This window comes from Scomber japonicus, chromosome 5, assembly GCF_027409825.1.
Source record: "Scomber japonicus isolate fScoJap1 chromosome 5, fScoJap1.pri, whole genome shotgun sequence".
NCBI classification, from domain to species: Eukaryota; Metazoa; Chordata; class Actinopteri; order Scombriformes; family Scombridae; genus Scomber; species Scomber japonicus.
In genome coordinates, this window is record NC_070582.1 from 5,748,991 (window position 1) to 5,769,050 (window position 20,060).

The 20,060-nt window shown below is 40.4% G+C and overlaps 1 protein-coding gene across 1 annotated transcript in view; it reads left to right on the forward strand.

The window, feature by feature from the left end:
* The window catches only part of cttnbp2 (cortactin binding protein 2), a 110,516-nt gene that overhangs the window by 27,599 nt on the left and 62,857 nt on the right, over nt 1–20,060 (forward strand). The gene's annotated exons all lie outside the window — the stretch shown is intronic.

Genomic DNA, 20,060 nt, shown 5'->3' on the forward strand with positions numbered 1-20,060 from the left:
GGGAGGGTTAGGAAGTCCTGGGAATGTTATATCATGGTTTTTGAGGGAGAGAGAGGGAGAGGGAGAGAGAGAGAGAGAGAGAGGGAGAGAGGGGGACAGGGGGGGAGAGAGAGAATCACATGACAATATAAAGTAGGTCTCTGTGCTCATTCACTTGAGGATTACTTATCATTAGATTGTAAGTAATGTTTTCACACAGCAGATAACTCAGCAGCCGGCTGTGAGAATATGAGAATATGGGTTTTTCATGAATGTGTGTTTTCTGTCCCCTGTGTGTGTGTTTGTGTTGTTGCTGTGTTTTCGTGTGTGTGTGTGTGTGTGTGTGTGTGTGGGCATACAGTAGCTATCTAGGGCTTTATCAAACTTTCATTGAGTCTGTCAGCTGAGCTCATTAAACATGAGTGGAGAAAGCAGCCACCGAGTGGGATTCTGGGTAAAAATATCACCACTTTAGGTCCCCTCCACCCCCCCTCAGTCTCTACTCTGCATTGTAACATATCAACAGAAGAGTGTGTGCATGTGTGTGTCTGCTTTAATCTTTAGAAGTAGAGGTGAGGCGATGTGTCTTCAGTTTCATGGTTAGATTGTCACATTTTTCAGATGACCTCATTCTTGATTAACCCCTAAAACCTTGCTGAGCTGCCAGTGGATCCATCAATAAGAGCTGATACTATGGAGCCAAATATTGTTTAAATACACTGAAGGTTATTTCAGATCTGCGTGGACATGCCAAGTTTCCAAAGATACCAAAAATGTTGGGTTTTATGTTGGGTGAAATAATGCAGAAGGAAAATGGAATAATTGATATTTGATGAAATGGTGAAAATGGAACAAAATAAAACTATATGTTCTTATAGCTTGTATGAAGAGCTAAAAAAGGGCTACAGGTAGTGATTATTTTCATTATTAATTCATCTATGAATTGTTTTAAATGAGAAATGTCAGCGAATAGTGGAAAATCCCCAGTATAATATCCTAGATCAGGGGGGTCAAACTCATTTTCAATCAAGGGCCACATACAGCCCAATTTGATCTCATGTGGGCCGGATCATTAAAAAGATGGAAGGAAGGAAGGAAGGAAGAAATAAAGGAAGGATGGATGAATGGAAGAAACTAACAAAAGGGAAGACAGGAAGGAAAAATGGAACAAAGAGATGAAGCAAGAAAGGACGGACAGAATGAAGGAAGGAAGGATGGAAGGACAGAAGGAAGGAAAGACAAGGAAGAATGGGAGAAAGGAAAGATGGAAGACAGAGAAGGGAGGAAGAAAGGGATGAAGGACAGATGGAAGACAGAGAAGGAAGGAAGAAAGGGATGAAGGACAGATGGAAGGAAGGACAGAAGGAAGAAAGGGATGAAGGACAGATGGAAGGAAGGACAGAAGGAAGAAAGGGAGGAAGGACAGATGGAAGGAAGGACAGAATGAAGGAAGGAAGGACGGACAGAATGAAGGGAGGAAGAAAGGGAGGAAGGACAGATGGAAGGAAGGACAGAATGAAGGAAGGAAGGACGGACAGAATGAAGGGAGGAAGGAAGGAGGGGAAAAAAGGGTGGAGAGAAGATGGGAAGGAAAGATGGAGTGAAAGTAGAAAAGACGGAAGGAAACAAACACAGGAAGGAAAGTGGGCCGGACTGGACCCCTCAGCGGGCCTGTTCTGGCCCACGGGCCGCATGTTTGACACCCCTGTCCTAGAGTCTTGTTTTATCCACCCAGCAGTTCATAATATGTGACAAAATAAAAGCATCAAATCCAGAGAATTGACTGAAACGAAGAATCGAACATCAAAACAAGTTAATTCATTTGTCTAATTGATTAGTTGACTAATTGTTCCAGCTGTAAAGTTGACACATATTATCATACTGTCAGACAGGATGGACTACTCTTCCTGCCTGGTTGGCTGGTGGCTGGTTGGCATCAAATTGCATCGAATCAATTTCCCAGCATCGAAATGCATCAGCTCTCCAAAAATGAGCAGAAACACTCTCCTGATCAGCACATCCTGACTTCCATACCTTTTATTGCTTTCAGTGCTGTGTGTGTGTGTGTGTGTGTGTGTGTGTGTGTATGTGTGTATGTGTGTGTGTGTGTGTGTGTGTGTGTGTGTGTGTTAAAGGCATCCATTGGCCTATTTCAAGTGATGTGATGCTAGACTTTTTATATGATAAGCAACAAACTAAAAGTAATTGCTGCCTTTATTCTGATTCAGTTAACAGTATTTTAGCAAACTCCACAATACAGTCTTTGGTCTTTGCAATTGGAAAATAAAATTATCATGAAATCACTACATTTTTTAGGTGTTGTTACTTCCGTTGACCTCCGAAGCTAAATGACAGCAGAGAAACACCAGCAGCTAATCAGCCTCTGCTGGGTTTGGTTATATAAGAATGGCCTGGTTCCTCACTCATGTCAGTTTAATGGCAGTGTCTGCCTCTGCTGACAGCACCGACGCCCCCGGGGCAACATGTCGACCAACCCCCTCCTCCCTCCCCCTCGCCTGCATGCGGAAGCCTCAGAGAGAGAGAGAGAGGGAGGGGGACAGCGAGAGCGATAAATGAATGATGGATTTTGGTATCACTCCCACTGAGGCCGATCAGCATGAATAGTTTGATGTCAGTTGGTACAGTACGACCACCAGTATGAGGGGAAATCAATTATTATTATTATACTGGTGTGTTTATTCCAAATTGGCTACATATCTGTGATTCCCATACATGAGTAGATTCACATAAGTTAGCAGGAATCACCCAAGATCTTTCTCTGGAGGTGTCTTGGGGCTGAATTCCTATATATAACTATATTACACTAAAACACCATTTATACCACTATAATCTATGTGCCAAAAAAATAACACCTCCCCCCTCCAACATTTTCTGGTTCCAGCTTCTAAAATGTCAAGATTTGCTGTTTTTTTAAAATCTTATATGATACTAAACTGAATATAATTGTGTTTTGGGACATTTGAATGCATCTCCTTAAGCTGTGGCATTTACTGACAATGTGTAGAAAATCCAATTAATCAATTTTAATCAAGAAAATAATTGTTAGTTGCAGCCGTAAACCCAACACCTCCTGAAGTTTCACATCCTGTAAAAAGCCTTCATGCTATAATCATAACTTTGTTGTGAAGCAGTTGAAGGAGGATTTGTTTTTCAGCCGATAACTTAACTGAACATAAAGTTGATCTGAATGTACCTTTAGTCATTTTTATTCACTGCTTTGGTTTTCAGGGAGACAAAGTAGCAGCTCCATTGATTTTAGTTATGAAACACAAGCACAGCTGCAGGCAGTAATTGTGCTCTTGGGGAACTTCACACTTCCATAATTGTTGCAGCAATACACACCATAATTATGTCTTATGTAGCTCCAGACTTGGGCTGTATGTGTAGCAGCCAAATAAGAGCAGCAAAAAGGGAGATGCCAACAATGTCAGAACAGGAAGTTTATTAATGCTACATCACTGATCTGATTTAAAATGTTACTCTCAGCTTAATTTATGGTCCCATGTTGTCTTCTGGTCTTCGATGGTAATATTCTGCAAATTTCCAGGGTCTATATTTTTATTCTGGGGCTCTATTGGAATATCTTTGCATGATTTACAATTGTTTATCTTTTACTAACTTTTTAATGCAGCATCTGTTTTAATACTGTCTCTTTAAGGCCCACTCTCTTCTTATTGGTTAGCTTTAGATTTCTTTTTGGCTGTGTTCGAAACAGTATACTACATACTTCTATACTACATACTACATACTACATACTACATACTTCTATACTACACACTAAAGGACCAGATAGTAAGCAGACCGTTTACACTGTAGTAAACTACACGATTACCCACAATGCATTTGGTTCCTACCCGAGCTGAAATCATCAGGCTGAAGCTGATTTCATTTTAGCTCTAACTCTGTAAATAAACCACTTTATCCACATTTCTAACCTTATTAGGAAGAAAGTAAAGTAGCCCTTTAGATCCACAATGTGACGCTAATTTGTCCAAATAACACCTGTTTAAAGTTTTGTTCCTGAGAATTCGGAGTTAGCCGTAGCGAATAACGCACTTCCTGTCATTTTCACAAAATAAAACACCCATTACCTTTTATTATTAAGTAAACCATAATGATAGAATTGGTGCTTTTATTTTGAAAACAGGAAGCGAACATATCCTCGCTGTAGCTAATGTTTGTATTTTGGGTTTTTTCAGAAGTTGCGTTGCATCTTGGGTAATTTGAGTGTGAGTAATCAGCTCTTGATGCATACTCTGCATTTCTGGAGAATCTAGTAAGCCATCCAGGAACTTCTCACATACTCTAAATCGCATACTACACAGTTGAACCACACTACATACTTCAAATGACGTCAGAGTTACTATGAGTAGTAGGAAAGTATGCGGTTTTGAACAGACCCATACTCATTCTTTACTCAAAATGGAAACTTCTTGACATGTTGGATCCTGAATCTGATCTGAAATATGTGAATGAAGCAACTTTAGCAACAGATGCGATTAAACTGACGGCTGTTTGTGGGCATGTGAGAGAATCTGACGTGAATCTTGTTGAGCTAACATTGCAAACAAAGCATTCAGAGTGGTTTAAGATCTAACTTTTGAATAATTGTGGACCATGTTTAACATAAGCATTGGATATCATAACATAGAAAATCACAGGAAGGAGGACATGTCCCCTTTAAGGAAGAGGAGTTGCGGTTGTTGCTCTCTAGAAACACAATCTCTGTTTTGGATGAGTTTTTGGTGATAAAAAAAGATGCATTTCAGGCTCAGTGACACTTTAAACTGTCAACACATTATGTAACTCTGAGGGGTCGTGGATATGTGATCTGGCAGAGGCAGTAATCGCCTGTTCTGCTGCTCTTAGCTCTTTCTCATCTTTCCCTTTCATCCTCCTTTTACTCTCTCTTCGCCTCCATCCATCTATCTCTCTGACAGTGTCTCTCAGGCTTATTCCCCCCTTTTCCTCCCTCTAAACCTCTATTCTTCCCTTTTTATCTCCCATCTAATTTATGTTGTACCTACTTTCTATAGCTCACACTCACACTGCGTTATCTGTTTCTCTTTGTCAAATCACGTATTGATCCCTCCAGCAAAGTGAAATCCCTCGTGATTGCGGGTCATCAGGTGTCAGATGCTCTCTCTCACTGCGAGGATAGATATCTAATTCAGTGTTACTGTAACCAACAACCACCATCGCCCTGCATACTGATTGAGATACATATGGTGTGTGTGTGTGTGTGTGTGTGTGTGTGTGATTTTGAATATGAAGGATGCCTCTTAAACCTCTTTGCACCTACACTTATCGCTGTTGTCATATATACAGTAGACAGAATGTTAAATACTACTTCACCTACATTTCTACCTTTTAATCTGTAGAAATAATATCTTTAAAGAAACATAAAATATGTATTTTACTTTATTGCAGAAGTGCAAAGTAGAACTGGGCAATAATTTAATGTTATTATTCGGGCTTATCGAAACATCTCTCATCAAACGATACCTGCAATCGATCCTTTTTTGCACCCAGATCTAGAAAATATGACAATTAACACAAGCGTTCTTTGATTTAATGCAACATCTGATTGGTCGACTGCCGCAGCAGCTACAACCCGTCTGTGGTGGTGAAGTCGTGGTGAATTTGAGTTAGCACACTTAGCAGTTCAGCAGCTAAGATGCCACCTAAACGCTCTAAAGTGAGTCTACACTACACGCCTGTTACACCGGATAAAGCAAGAGCACTGCATGTGTTAATGGGAATCTAATGAAGTACTCAGTTGGTGTAATGCCTGGATTGTTGTCAAACTTCTACAGTAGTACAAATAGGGTCTTTACTCATAAATCGATCGATAATAAACTCCTGATGTACTTACAAACTTTCCAATGCATCAATTTATGACCCTATTTGTACTACTGTAGAAGGTTGATAACAATCCAGGCATTATTAGTGGGGTCATTTACCAGATACACTGGTGGTCCCGTTAGCGCCTGTAAATTCGGCTGATGGCTCTGACTCCACTATTTTCCGACCAAATGAAAATGAACAGCTGAGGTGGTGTTTAGATAGACCTCATGGTGCATGCAACGCTAGCTTGAAATTATGCCGAACCATCGCTTTAAGGGTACTTGGATTGATACTGGTATTGTAATTTATTAAACGGCACCCAGCCCTATATTATACAACCTATTGGTTTTAGAGGAGGAATATTGACGATAAACTACTCACACACACCATGCATGTGTACAACAGTCTTATGTTGGATAATTATGATAATCTGACTTAACACACATCTTAAACTAGACTTTGAGTCAAGGCTCTTCTTCAAGACACAACCTTAAATGATACTAAATTCCCATTTTTCTCTTATTCTTATTAATCTCGTGTAGAGAAAACCAACATTTAACTGATGCTACTTTGAAGTATATTCTGTGTATCCAAGGTCTGATATATCTTATTCCTCTATGCTCTAGGTATTTAGTAACCAAGAGATGAAAGAAAATCCATGGACATTTTGATATTTGATATTAGCCTTTGAGGCCAAAATGTCAAACACTTAAGCTCCTCAAATATGAGAACTTGCCTATTAATTCCATTATCTGTTGAATATCTTTGTGTTTTCAAGGCAACGCAGGTTTATTTGTGTTGCACCTTTTAGTATCTAGGCAATTAAAAGGATTTAGACAACTTGAACTGTTGGTTAGACAAAAAAAGGACCTTGAAGACGATATATCTGTAGACTGAACAATTGATCACATAGCTATAAAATGGATAGATCTGCCACACATTGGAACCACAAGTACATAACCAGTATTTTTAAGACTGCGTTCCTTATGAATGCTCAAACAGACATGACCTTAAGCTTCAGCTTTAACGAGCTGTGGTCGAGACCTTTCCTTTCCCAAATGTCCGAGGTTTGTTTAATGTTCCGCAGTTTATTGGGTTTAAATGTCACCCTCAAACCACGGCTCATTGGTTGATACGCGTTGAAGCTGAAGCAAGGATGGGTTAATTGGTTTGCGTGAATGTGTGCAAATGACAGATGGGCTTCAGGATTTCTGCCATCTTCTCTCAGGGTCAATGCATCCCGAGGGACTATTCACCCCCTGCTGACTGCCACAGATACACTGAGAGAGTCCTCCCAGTTTTTTGGAGGGTTCCATATCTCCAGAGACCAGAAATGGATCCAATAGGCAATAAGACTCCCACCCCCCACCCCCACCTCCCTCCCCACCACCTCCACCATCCTCAGCTACACTTGGCTCCTCACTGTTTGTAACCTCATTGGGTTTTGACCTAGAAAACCGAGAATCGAGATTGGAGTCACTTAGAAAAAAAAAAGCTCCAGAAAGTGAAATAATTCAGGTCGGTTGTCACGTAAAAAAGAGCTGCAGGAGTCTGAGGTGTAATTTCTCACATTTGTACCCTGAAATTTCTCATCTCAGTCTGGTCATGATGGTACAGATCTGTGCTTGTGAGTGTGTGACAGGAGCCTCGAGGCAAAGTGGAAGTCTATAAATTCAGAGAGTACATCGGGTATCTTTCCGCCAAAGGAACTTTTCCAGGAACTTTGTTAGGAGGTCGTGAACTTTCCCTGCATCATGAACAGATGAATCTTTGTTGTGTTAATGTGAAGCTGTACTTCCTCACTCTAAAAAAAGAAGGCACTTAATCCTGATGCTGTATTTTCACCCAAAACCAGACTGTCAGTGTTTTAATCTAATTTCGGTATGTTTTTTAAGGGAAATGTTGTGGAAATACAAAAAAACATGCTGAACTTTTAATTCTTGATATAGTCATAGGAGAAGAAGACATTATGAAATATAGACACAACATATAATCTTACCATGTAATTGTAAAATAATCAAGCACATTTTAAAATCAACCTATGTTTGTCTTTTATTGGCTGAAAGTCACAAATAAGAATAGACTTTTAAAAAATATACTGATTTATATACTGAATATACTGAACACATTTTCGTGTTTATAGATTTACAATATGGATTTTTTTTATTTCAGAATGTTTTTTTTAATGTGTTAATATTGAACACTCTTGAGCCTCCATATGCTAATCATCACTTATTCTGCTCCCAGTCAATAAATGTTCCTTTTCTTTGCCGAATGAATCAATGACATAAATCCTCTCTTTCCACTTTCCAGTATATGTCTGGAAGGTGAAAAAAGCAGAAAAAAGCATCTTAATATAAAACTAATTACAATATTTGATTACAATAACTTCCAGGTAGAAAACGTCTGTCACCTATGTATAATTTAATGGTGTATAGCAAAAATAAATGTCAGTTTAAGCAAAAGTAAAGCAGTAAACAAAGAAGCATATGTAAATAGGTATCAGTAAGTATAAGCAGCAATTAGTGAAAGTAATTAAAAGGAAGCATAAATAAGTAAAGCAGTGGTAAGGTGGCTTCTCACAAATGTCTTGTTGGGTAGATTCGGTTTATCAAAGACGATAGTAAACCATAAAGTACATAAAATAAATCCAACAGAAACAGCAGATAAGTCGGACCGCTGAGTTTAACCCTCCTGTTATCCTCAGGTCAAGGAAGGAAGGAAGGAAGGAGGGAGGGAGGAAAAGAGGAAGGAAGGAAGGAAGGAAGGAAAGGAGTAAGGAGGGAGGGAGGAATGAAGGAAGGAAGGAAGGTAGTGAGGAAGGAAGCCAGGAAGGAAGGAAATGAATAAGGAGGGAGGAAAAGAGGAAGGAAGGAAGGAGAGAAGGAAGGAAGGAAAGGAGTAAGGATGGTAGTGAGAAAGGAAGGGAGAAAGGAAGGAAGCAAGGAAGGAAGGAAGAAAGGAAAGAAGGGAGGAGGAAGGAAGGAAGGAAAGAAAGGAGTAAGGAGAGAAGGAAGGAAGGAAGAAAAGCAGGAAGGGAGGAAAGAAGGAAGGAAGGAAAGGAGGAGGAAGGAAGGAAGGAAAGAAAGGAGTAAGGAGAGAAGGAAGGAAGGAAGAAAAGCAGGAAGGGAGGAAAGAAGGAAGGAAGGAAAGGAGGAGGAAGGAAGGAAAGAAAGAAGGGAGGAGGGAGGAAGGGAAGAGGAAGGAAGGGAGGAGGAAAGGAGGAAGGAAGGAAGGAAGGAAAGAAAGAAGGGAGGATCAGAGTAACAGAGTTAAAGGATCACAGCAGCCATATTATAAAATCGAGCAGAGCAAGGAGAGACTCTCAAAAGACAAACCACGGTGGTTAAATAGAATAATAACACTCGAGTGAACGTTGGAGTGTGAAGCACCCTTGAGCCAAAACGCCGAGCTCTGCCGTCTCACACCACATCAGCCACAACAAATCAGAAAACATGACAACGGTGAGAGCTGCTTTAGCTTTAAGGTAGAGAGGCGGTAGGCGGGTGGAGTTGAAGTGCAGTCGACAGCCGTGCCACATTGACCCGACCCTGTGTGGCTGAAACGAGAGAGAGAGAGAGAGAGAGAGAGAGAGGCGACCGCTCGATATATTGACACGAGCATGAGCATCATCCCCCGCCGGGCCTCGGCACAGGCGTCACCGGCAGACCCACAGCTGACAGGAAGTGTTGATTAAACCCCCCCCCCCTCCACCCCCTCCAGCAGGAAACTGGCACCACTTGCATCTATTTTGCACGATAAATCGCTTTAGCGTTCGTGACTGTGGCTTCACTGAGCTCTTTGGTCGTTCAATACATCTCCATCATGGTCATGGTGCATGAACGATGGCTGCATGGTATAGTGTTTTATCGAGCTGCTGGATGGCTGAATGTGGCAGTTAACCCTCCTGAAAAGCAGGAAAGGAGGAAAGAAGGAAGGAAGGAAGGAAGGAAGGAAAGAAGGGAGGAAAGAAGGAAGGAAGGAAGGAAAGAAGGAAGGAAGGAGGAAGGAAGGAAATGAGGAAGGATGAAAAGAGGAAGGAATTTAGGAGAGAAGGAAGGGAGGAAGGAAAGGAGGAAAGAAGGAAGGAAGGAAGGAAAGAAAGGAGTAAGGAAGAAAAGAGGAAGGAATTTAGGAGAGAAGGAAGGGAGGAAAGAAGGAAGGAAAGAAAGAAAGGAGTAAGGAGGGAAAGGAGTAAAAGAAGGAAGGAAGGTAGGAAAGGAGTAAGGAGGGAGGGAGGAAGGAAAGAAGGAAGGAAGCAAGGAATGAAGCAAGGATGGAAGGAGGAGGGAGCAAAGAAAGAGAGAGGGAGTAAGGAAGGAAAGAAGGAACAGTCAAAAGAGATGGGGTCAATTTGACCCGGGAGGACGACACAAGGGTTAAATAAAATGCATTATTATAATATTCAGTAATTGAGAGGATAAACGATAGATTAATAATAATGTAAATGATCATTGGTTACAACTGTACAACAGAAATCAACATATACCTACATAACATATCTTACTCTGCATGTGAATGTATCTTCCCATCATATAGCTGAATGATAATCAATGTAATAATACTGGATTCAAGCTCTGCTAATGACCCAAGCTGCGAAAGTTGACCTCCAATAAACTGTACTGAGAACATTTTTAGAGCTGCAACGATTAGATTTGATTAAACTAATAAGCTGATCTACAAAAAAATGAATCTCTAATTATTTTCATAATCGTTTTAGTCTAGTGGGAATGAGTAATGTGCCAAAAATGTGTTGGCTGTGGCTTCTGAACCCTCCTGTTGTCCTCAGGTCAAGGAAGGACAGAAGGAAGGGATGAGGAAGGAAGGAATGGAGGGAGAGAGTAAGGAAGGAAGGAAAGGAATAAGGAGAAAAATAGGAAGGATGGAAGGAAGGGAAGAAGGAAGGAAGGAAGGAAAGGAGTAAGGAGGAAAATAGGAAGGACGTAAGGAAAGGAGGAAGGAAGGAAGGAAGGAAGGAAGGAAGGAAGGAAGGAAGGAAAGGAGAGAAGGAAGGAAGTAAGGAGAGAAGGAAAGAAGGTAGTAAGGAGAGAAGAAAGGAAGGAAGGAGAGAAGGAAGGAAGGAAGTAAGGAGAGAAAAAAGGAAAGAAAGAAAGAAAGGAGTATGGAAGGAGGAGGGAGCAAAGAAAGAGGGAACGAGGGGAAGAACAAAGGAAAAAATAAAGAAAAAGGAAAGGAGGGAGGAAGGAAGGAAGGAACAGTCAAAACAGACGGGGTCAATTTGACCCGGGAGGACGAGAGGAAGGTTATATAGTGCATTTCATACACAATGGCAACTCAATGTGCTTTACATAAAACAGACATTTAACAGTAAGAATTGGAAATTAAAAAAAACATCAAAACATGCAATTTGAAAAATAAAAATAAAAATAAAACCCAATAATAGTAAACACATGGAAACATTAAAACATACAATTAACCCCCCCCCTCCCCCCCATAGTACAAGTGCTAGTAAGCTTGCAAGTGGACTTAAGATTCATATTAGATTGATTTAATTGTCTTTGACATACCACTAACATAAATCTTCAGTGTGTGTGTGTGTGTGTGTGTGTGTGTGTGTGTGTGTGTGTGTGTGTGTGTGTGTGTGTGTGTGTGTGTGTGTGTGTGTGTGTGTGTGTGTGTGTGTGTGTGTGTGTGTGAGAGATCCTGAAAGCACTGCAGCTGGCAGACAGTAGCTTTAGAGGAGGAGGAGGACTGATGTAAAGGTGTAATTCATCCATCCATCCATCCATCCATCCATCCATCCATTGAAGAGTGCTTGTTAGGTTCAAGACTTCTATTAGACTGAGAGTGCAGATCACGTTACTCTGTCTTTATGCTTCCTGAGGGATGCTTTTTTTTTGACCGCTACATTAGGAGGAAGCTCATTTTTTCTCATCTTGTTTCTTTAATTACTTTAACTTCCAGAGCTTTAGTTAGTGAGCTGCCCCTTGCTGGTTCTTCCCTTGCTGCTGCTGGTCGCTGAGCCCTGCAGCATCTCAAGCATCGGACCCTTGAATCAAGCACCCTCAGGCTCTTATGATCTAATGTTTACAGCTCTTATTTTTTTCCTGGGTGATTTTTTTTGGATGATTTTTTTTTTGGGGGGGGTCTGTCTGGCATTCACGCAGTCATGAATAGAGTTAAATGAGACACTTGAATACAAGCCGTTCTTATTTTCCCTCCATTTTCCAGCCATGTAAAGTTTGCCTCTTGCTCCTTTCTTCGCCTCAGTTGCCGAGCTTCATTCTGCTTCACCGCTCCCTCTCTCTCTCTCTCTCTCTCTCTCTTTTGTCTTTTTATTCCTCTCTCCTCTCTCCTGTCTCCTGTCTGTTTTTTATATATTTATTTCTTTCCTAACTCATTTTGTTGTTTCTGTCCTTCCTCGCAGCGATTTGTCATTTCTCCGCTCCTCTCATCCGTCTTCCATCGCCTCCGCCTCTTCTCCTTTTTTTGGCTTTGCTCCCTGAACCCTCTCACCCACTGAGTGCAGCATGCCTGTAAAGGTTGATGCTAATAATACTGAGGTCTCACTCAGAGCCGTCCAACCGCTGCTCCACTTGTAAATACTATAGAGTTACTGTTGCTCTTCTTGTAAATACAGTGACATTACCTCCTCCAAAGCGGCAGGTAAACATCTTATTTAAACCTTATTAAACATCGAACGCTGGAGGCTCCAGTTGGCCTCGATTCAAGTAACTGAAACTGAGACATCAGAAATATCAGAGCTAATAAAATGTAATCTATCCTCAGAGTTTCCTTCACTTTATTAGTAATTGTGTTGTCAGGCCTTGAAATGCTGTAATTTGCTGATGTTTGATGGGTCTAAAGGGGAAAGCACATTATTATTATTCTTATTCTTATTCTTATTATTAGTATTTGATGGCTGTAGTTCATTCAGGACGTGCTGTGGATCAAGAGGCTCGCTGGGATTTTCCAATCAGAAAACAAAAATGAACAAATGTGATAGAAATGCTGCTTTTCTGGAACATTAACAGCAGGGTGTTAATGTGCTGCCCAAAGAGAAAATAATAAGCTGAAGTCATGACATGCTGCTGTGTTTTTTCCATTTATAAAAACAAAAAAAGCTGTTTTAGAAGTTAGAAGAAGAAATGCCTAAAGCTGGAATAAAACAAGAAAACAAGAAAACATTAAAAGAATATTGAGAAGGAACTAAATAAATCTCTCACACTGATTGTTTCAACTGAATTTATCACCAGTAGTTTTAGGTATTTATGAGTTTAATGAGGAATTTATACTTACATGTTATTTATTGACTTATTTTTTTTGTGGTCTGATGAACAATGAAATCTTAACTCAAGGTGTTTTTAACAATACATTTTACTGGACTTACACAATCTTCAGAAACAGATGTACGTCTCCATGCCAACGGAGCAAACTCCATCTGATGAAGACTGTGAGATGTGGGTGAAAGATGATTGATAGTTTAAGTATAAGTGTGAAAAGTCTCATCTTAGTCAGAGAATGACTCTATGTAGTTTATTTTTAGTCAAACTTATTTCACAGACGGTTTTACCTCGTCATGATGTGATGAAAAACAGGTTGAATGATTAAGAAAGTGCCTGTTCTGATAATATCAAGTTAATAAATACATTCAGACATTTAACATGTTTGATTTACATGTTTGTTTTTAGTAAACCTGACTCAACAACTACATTTTCCATTAATGAATTAAACTGGCAGCTTCAAGTTGGCCTCACATACACACACACACACACACACACACACACACACACACACACACACACACACACACACCAGTGTATAACCGACACTTCTGACACACAAACACACACACACATACACTCAGACCAGCGTATAATCGACACTTCCGACACACACACACACACACACACCAGTGTATAACCGACACTTCTGACACACACACACACCTTATTCTTCTACATCTTATTAATGCATTTCCTCATTAATTTATGCAATCGCTCCCAACTATATAACCGACCACTTTTTGTTTTTATTTTTTAAACAACATTTTAGTCTTTTTTAGTGATTAATGATGATGGTTTCTTCTCTTCATCATCGCATCTTAAACACAGATAAAATGTTGCTGACAAACACACTTCCTCATAGTTTTCTATTAATGAAATCAACACTAGTGTCGCCCTACAGACCTCTACTAGTCAAACACTACCATGTGTACTGTAGCCTTCCCCTAATGATAGCCGATGGATCAGTGGGATCAATAGAGCCTCGGGGGAGCTCAGCGTCTGACAGCTGATGAGGTCTCAGAGGATTTAGCTCCGATCGGCACAAACCCCGACGCTTGAGAGGCGTGTAATAGGGTGACCCACGACCCCGAGCATCCCTACCAGGAAATATTGATGAACCTTTCCACAACAATTCAGAACGGGAGGAGAAATATGCAGAACAGAACGAGGGGGAAAGATTCACTTGTGCTCTCTCTTTGAACACTGACTTTAATGGCTCCGGGGCATTTGACTTTTTTTTTCAGTGGCCATGTAAGAATGATGTAAGAAAGAGAAGCCAGGAAGAAAAATACATTTTCTCACATCACAATGTCTGTAAAAGTAGATTTTAATGAGTGGGAAAGAGGAGGCAGATGAGTTTATTTGACACAGCGAAACAACTGAATGATTTAAATAAACAGTAAAATAAAAGGCTTAACTCAGGAAGTAGAAAGATACAGAATAAGGATGACGACTAACAGGAGGAGCAGGATTTAGAAAACTGAATCAGAATAATGACTAATGATATTTTAAGTGGGTTTTTTTTCCTCTCGTCTTTGAATACTTACCCTGGAATACAATCCAACAACCAAAAAACCTTCAATCTGATCGGTAATGATCGTAACGTGGAGCTGAAGAGCAGCAGCTGGCTGACCGAGAGCCGTAATGGTCACTGGCTCTGTGTAAATATTTACTGGAAGATCCCTGGAGGTGAAAGGCAGTTTAAAGATGGCATCGCATCGCTCCCAATTATTTACTCTGGAGCCTTTCAGAGGATCCCTAACCCTAACCCCCCCCTCCCCACCCCGGATGATTCAGACGATGCCTTCACTGCTTCCGGATATCTCAGGTTCAGATCTGAGTAATCGCTCTATAAACTCTGTGATAACTTGAAGTTGATATGTTACCTATTTTACTCTTTAGCTGCTAGATTTTATAGTCTGTTCACATGCTAGTTGCTAACTTTCAACTAAATATAACAGCTCAAACACGACACCACGAGAGCCGATAGAGTGAATTAAAGCCTTAAAGTGACAGGCCTGGAAACCACAACCTCCATTGCCCATTTTTCTCTTTAGCTGCTATATTATAAAGTTGGGTCACACGCTAGTTGCTAGCTTTGTTGTCTCGCCATCTGTTGCTTTTTTTTAAGGATTTCTGCTGAAAACAGCCCAAAAATGACACCATGTCTTCAATCGTAACTCTTTTTTTCCTTTAACTCCTTTGTTAACTTTTTTTTTTTTTTTGGATAATAACTTTAATTTGACATGTTGCCCATTTTACTCTTTAGCTGCTATATTATAAAGTTGGTTCACACGCTAGTTGCTGACTTTGTCGTCTTGCCATCTGTTGCTCTTTTTTAAGGATAGCCCAAAAATGACACCATGAGAGCCGTGAGAGTCAACTAAAACCTTAAAGTGACAGACCTGGAAACCATAACAGTAGTCATGTGATCTTTTGTTGATTTATTCTTAACTTTTGCGATATGATGCCATCTTCAATCATAACTCTTTTTTTTCTTTAACTCTTTTTTTTTTGGATAATAGCTTTAATTTGATATGTTGCTTATTTTACTCTTTACTCTTTAGCTGCTATATTATAAAGTCGGTACTCGGTTCACACGCTAGTTGCTAGCTTTGTTGTTGCTTTTTTTTTTAAGTTCCACTGAAAACAGCACAAAAATGACACCATGAGAGCCGTGAGAGGCAATTAAAACCTTAAAGTGACAGACCTGGAAACCACCACAGTAGTCATGTGATCTTTTGTTGATTTATTCAGGGATTTAATCTGGCTGGTTGGAGGCCTACAGCTGAGAGGTTTCGACCTGATCTGACCCTGCTTACATAAGCTTACATTTAACCTTATATTAAAGGCTCTGTTTTAGCCATACGAGTGTCAGCTATCTTATATGTGTATATACGATCTCCCCTTCACTCATCAACAGACTCGAAACCTGCAGTGTAATTCGAACACGGGGGTCAGTGTCGATGTTACTAAGATGCGTGCTTGACTGTAAGCAGAGATGGAGACCAGGCAAACATAAACACACGGCAAAGAGAAGTGTGTGTGTGTTTGTGTGTGTGTGTGTGTGTGTGTGTGTGTGTGTGTGTGTGTGTGTGGAAGTGAGAGTGAGAGATTTCGGGATTCAACTTAATTTAATTCCCTTCTTTCTAATCTTTCCAGGCCTTCACTTTTTTTCCATCTACCTCTTCTAAATGGTTTTCTGCTTTTATATTGTTTCTGTTTGTCTCCATTTCATACACACTCTCTCTCACACACACACACACACACACACAGACATAAACACACACAGTAACACACACACACACACACACACACACACATACACACATACACACACACACACACACACTATATTTTGGTGTGTTTATATTGGTCTGCTCACAGTCAGCCATCAGTATTAAGAGCTGCCTCGGCACTCTCAGGATTCACCATCAATCTTCACATTCTGCTCTCTGTGTGTGTGTGTGTGTGTGTGTGTGTGTGTGTGTGTGTGTGTGTGTGGTGTTTAACTCCAAACTCCATCTCCTTCTTTGGCAAAGCATCTTGCAACACCTTCCCTCTGTGTCTGCTGTTTGTCCGTTGCTCTCTCACACTCTGGCATTTTGTCTTTCTCTCGCCTCCACATTTAATTTAAATGTCTCTCACCCAGTTTTTAAATTTTATTCCTCCCTCACCAAACCTCTGCTGCTGATAGAAATGAATCATGACTCTTATAACCAGATGCCTGAAAGATACAGAAAGTATCCGATGACTTAAAGATCCATCAAGTGTTTGGTCTCGACTGTTGAGTCTCAACCTGTTCTGATGGATTCATTTACCTCGGCTCGGGTTTAACACATATAAGCAAATAAATAGCAATTAAAGGAGTTCTCCTGGGTTTCAGTGTAGCCTTTCTATAAATTTTAGCTTTACTTTTGAAAATGGTGAAAATGAAGCACCTCGCAGGGAAGGTGGTAAGCCACACAGAGCTGTTAATGATGGTCTAAACTTGATCCACATTCATTAGATATGATATTAACCCTCCTGTTGTCCTCGAGTCAAGGAAGGAAAGGAGGAAGAAGGGAGAAAGGGAGGAAGGAAGGAAGGGAGGGAGGAAAGGAGGGAAGGAAGGAAGGAAAGAAGGAAGGAAGGAATGAAGGAAGGAAGGAAGGAAGGAAGGAAGGAAGGGAGGAACAGTCAAAACAGACGGGGTCAATTTGAACCCGGAGGACGACAGGAAGGTTAAACACTGAATATGGCATTTGTCGTTTGAAATAGCACCTCTGCTCTTCCCCCCCCCCCTAATGTTTAACTGTATAGAAATCAATGAATATCTCTTTTACAGAGATGTTCGACCTGAAAACAACTTTACCCTCCCTCTACATTTTTCAAACTGTACACCTCCAGTTTGTAACTAAGGTCTTCTCCATATAATTTCGTTGTCTTCAAGTCCAAGCTGAGATAACCTCGATGATGCTATCAGAGTAATTTTCTCCGACTTTGACAAAGCTCCTCCAGCAGAACACATTACAACAGTTTAACAGGCTGAGTGCTGCTAACTAATCACCTTGATCTTGTTAATTTGGTGGATTAACCCTTTAAAGCTACATTTATTGTATGGTGTTATATTAATGGGGTCAGTCTGTTCTCTAGCACATGTTAAACATAGCAAACTTACATTAAGGACAAAGATCAGCAGCTGTTAACTGACCATTATAGTTTTTCTTTTTCTGCCCATAGAAAAGCACATGACTATCATCTCCTCAGTATCTGAACGCTGCTCTTCTGTTGGAGTGTAATTTGTTTCTGGAGGTTTCAGTTTTCCGGCGTCATTAAGCTCTCTCACTGCCACTTATGGTCAGCAGGGTTTCATCCTGTGCAGCAGCTTGTACTGCAGCCAAGTGGGTTTTGGTCAGGTATTATTTGAGCGGCGGATTACTGTGAATGGTCATCTGGCTGCGGTCAGAATGATTAAGAGCAGGTTTGACGAGGCTAATGTTACTGAACTGTATTTAGGACCAAACAATGCCAGCTTCTGCTTCAGGCAGCAGTTCAGATAACAATGGACTTTACAGCAGCTTTATCCCATTGACTAATCCTAATGTAACAATCCCTTCAGATAGAAAAGGGGAAGCCCGATCCACAAATGGCTGGCCGATTTATTCTGGTACCAAATAAAAAGTCCATAATTAACTTTTTGGAAAGTTTTTATTAATAAAGTAAAGGAGATATAAGAAGTACCTTATTTAAAGTAATATGAGACCAAATTAATTAACAAACAACTTTTTCCACCAACTTTTTCCAATCAAGTAAACATTTTAAGAAGCACGTAAAAACCCAATGAAAAAGACCCAATGAATCGAATTAAAAATTCGAAATTACAAAATAACAACTAATGGAGATGCAAATAAACAAAATAACCCACATTCAGGTCAGGATTGAGTTTATAACTCGTCTAATAATAATAATAATAATAAATAGTACATCATAACAGTTTATAAATTTAAAAATACTGAACAAACATACTATAAAATTAGATGCAATGTTTTCATGTTCAACTTATTCACTTTTTTTCAGTTTCTTCTGTCTATGTTCATGTTTTTTTATTTTTTTATTTTGGCAGTGTGACACCTGTTGTGTGTCACATGGGAATGATGTAAACGTTCACACAATAACAATCATCCAGTCAGCTCAGAAACACGAGGAAAAGTTTGTGTGCAGCCAGATCAACAACCAGTTTGATACTGGAGCTGTCTGTGATTCTGCTACTATGCACCTGTATCAATGCTCTGTGTTTACCTCATTGCACTGATTTGTCTATTGAATGGTTGCTATTTATTTATTCTTTATTATTTTATCTGCTATTCATTCTTTTAGTCATTCTTTTTTAACTGAATGTATGGCAGAGATGCCTTCGAAAATTTCGTTATAGATGGTATAATGACAATAAAGACTATTCTATTCCATTCCATTCCATTCCATTCCATTCCATTCTATTCTATTCTATTCCGATCCATTCCGTTCCATTCCATTCCGTTCTGTTCTGTTCTGTTCTGTTCTGTTCTGTTGTATTCAATTCTAAAAAACAGGCTTTAAGTTTAGGGTAAGGTTTAAAGTTAAGTCCACTGTGCTGAGCGGCATATTTCAAAATAAGTTAGCGGTGGACTCGGCTGAGTTGACAAGTGCTGTTTTCTTTTGCTTTTGTTTGTTGGCTATAACCATTACGCCGCGCTCGTATGCTGTTTGGAAAATGCTGCCATCTTGGGCTTCCGATTCATCTGTCGGGCAGACAACATACTCTATTTACATTCTTGTGGAAGTCAAAGCTGGAAGATGGATGATAAACATTAGAGGCTGCAGCTGTGCAGCTGAAGAATGTGTCTGCTCTGGTGGAGCTTTGCAGTCATCTCAAGCTCGTTTCGCTCATTTGTTCTACAAAGTTCGGCATTTGACAGGCGTTCAGCTAAAGCCGAGTGTGACGCTGTGACACCTGGACTGACTGTGCAACCAGATCAACGTTATCCTCCAACGTTATCCTCCAGCTCTCACCTCTGAGCAGATCAGCGGACTCCATCTCTCATGTCCATCTGTGTGTGTAACCTGAGAGCGGCCGTGCCTGCTCCAGTGCTGAGTGGTGGTGGAGCCAGGCAGGCGGGCTCACAGCGGTCAGGGGCGAGCGGCGGTGGGTGAGGGGTTCGGTTTTAGGGGCCATAACATGGTCTGATGGATTTGACTTCTTCCTGAGCCACAAAGCTTGGGGGAGGAAGTTGAAGCCTGAAGGCGAGGCATTGGCTGGGTGCTGATGCTGGGGAGCTTGGGTCGCCCCTTCTTTCAGTACGTCTTTAACGACTGCCTGAAGTTTGTTCTTGGACATAAACTTTCACATGAAAGACAGGCTGCAGGAATGACTCAATAAAGAGCAGAAACTGAAACATATTTACTCTAATTTTATGTTATACTATCTACATGTTAGTGTGCAAGTAT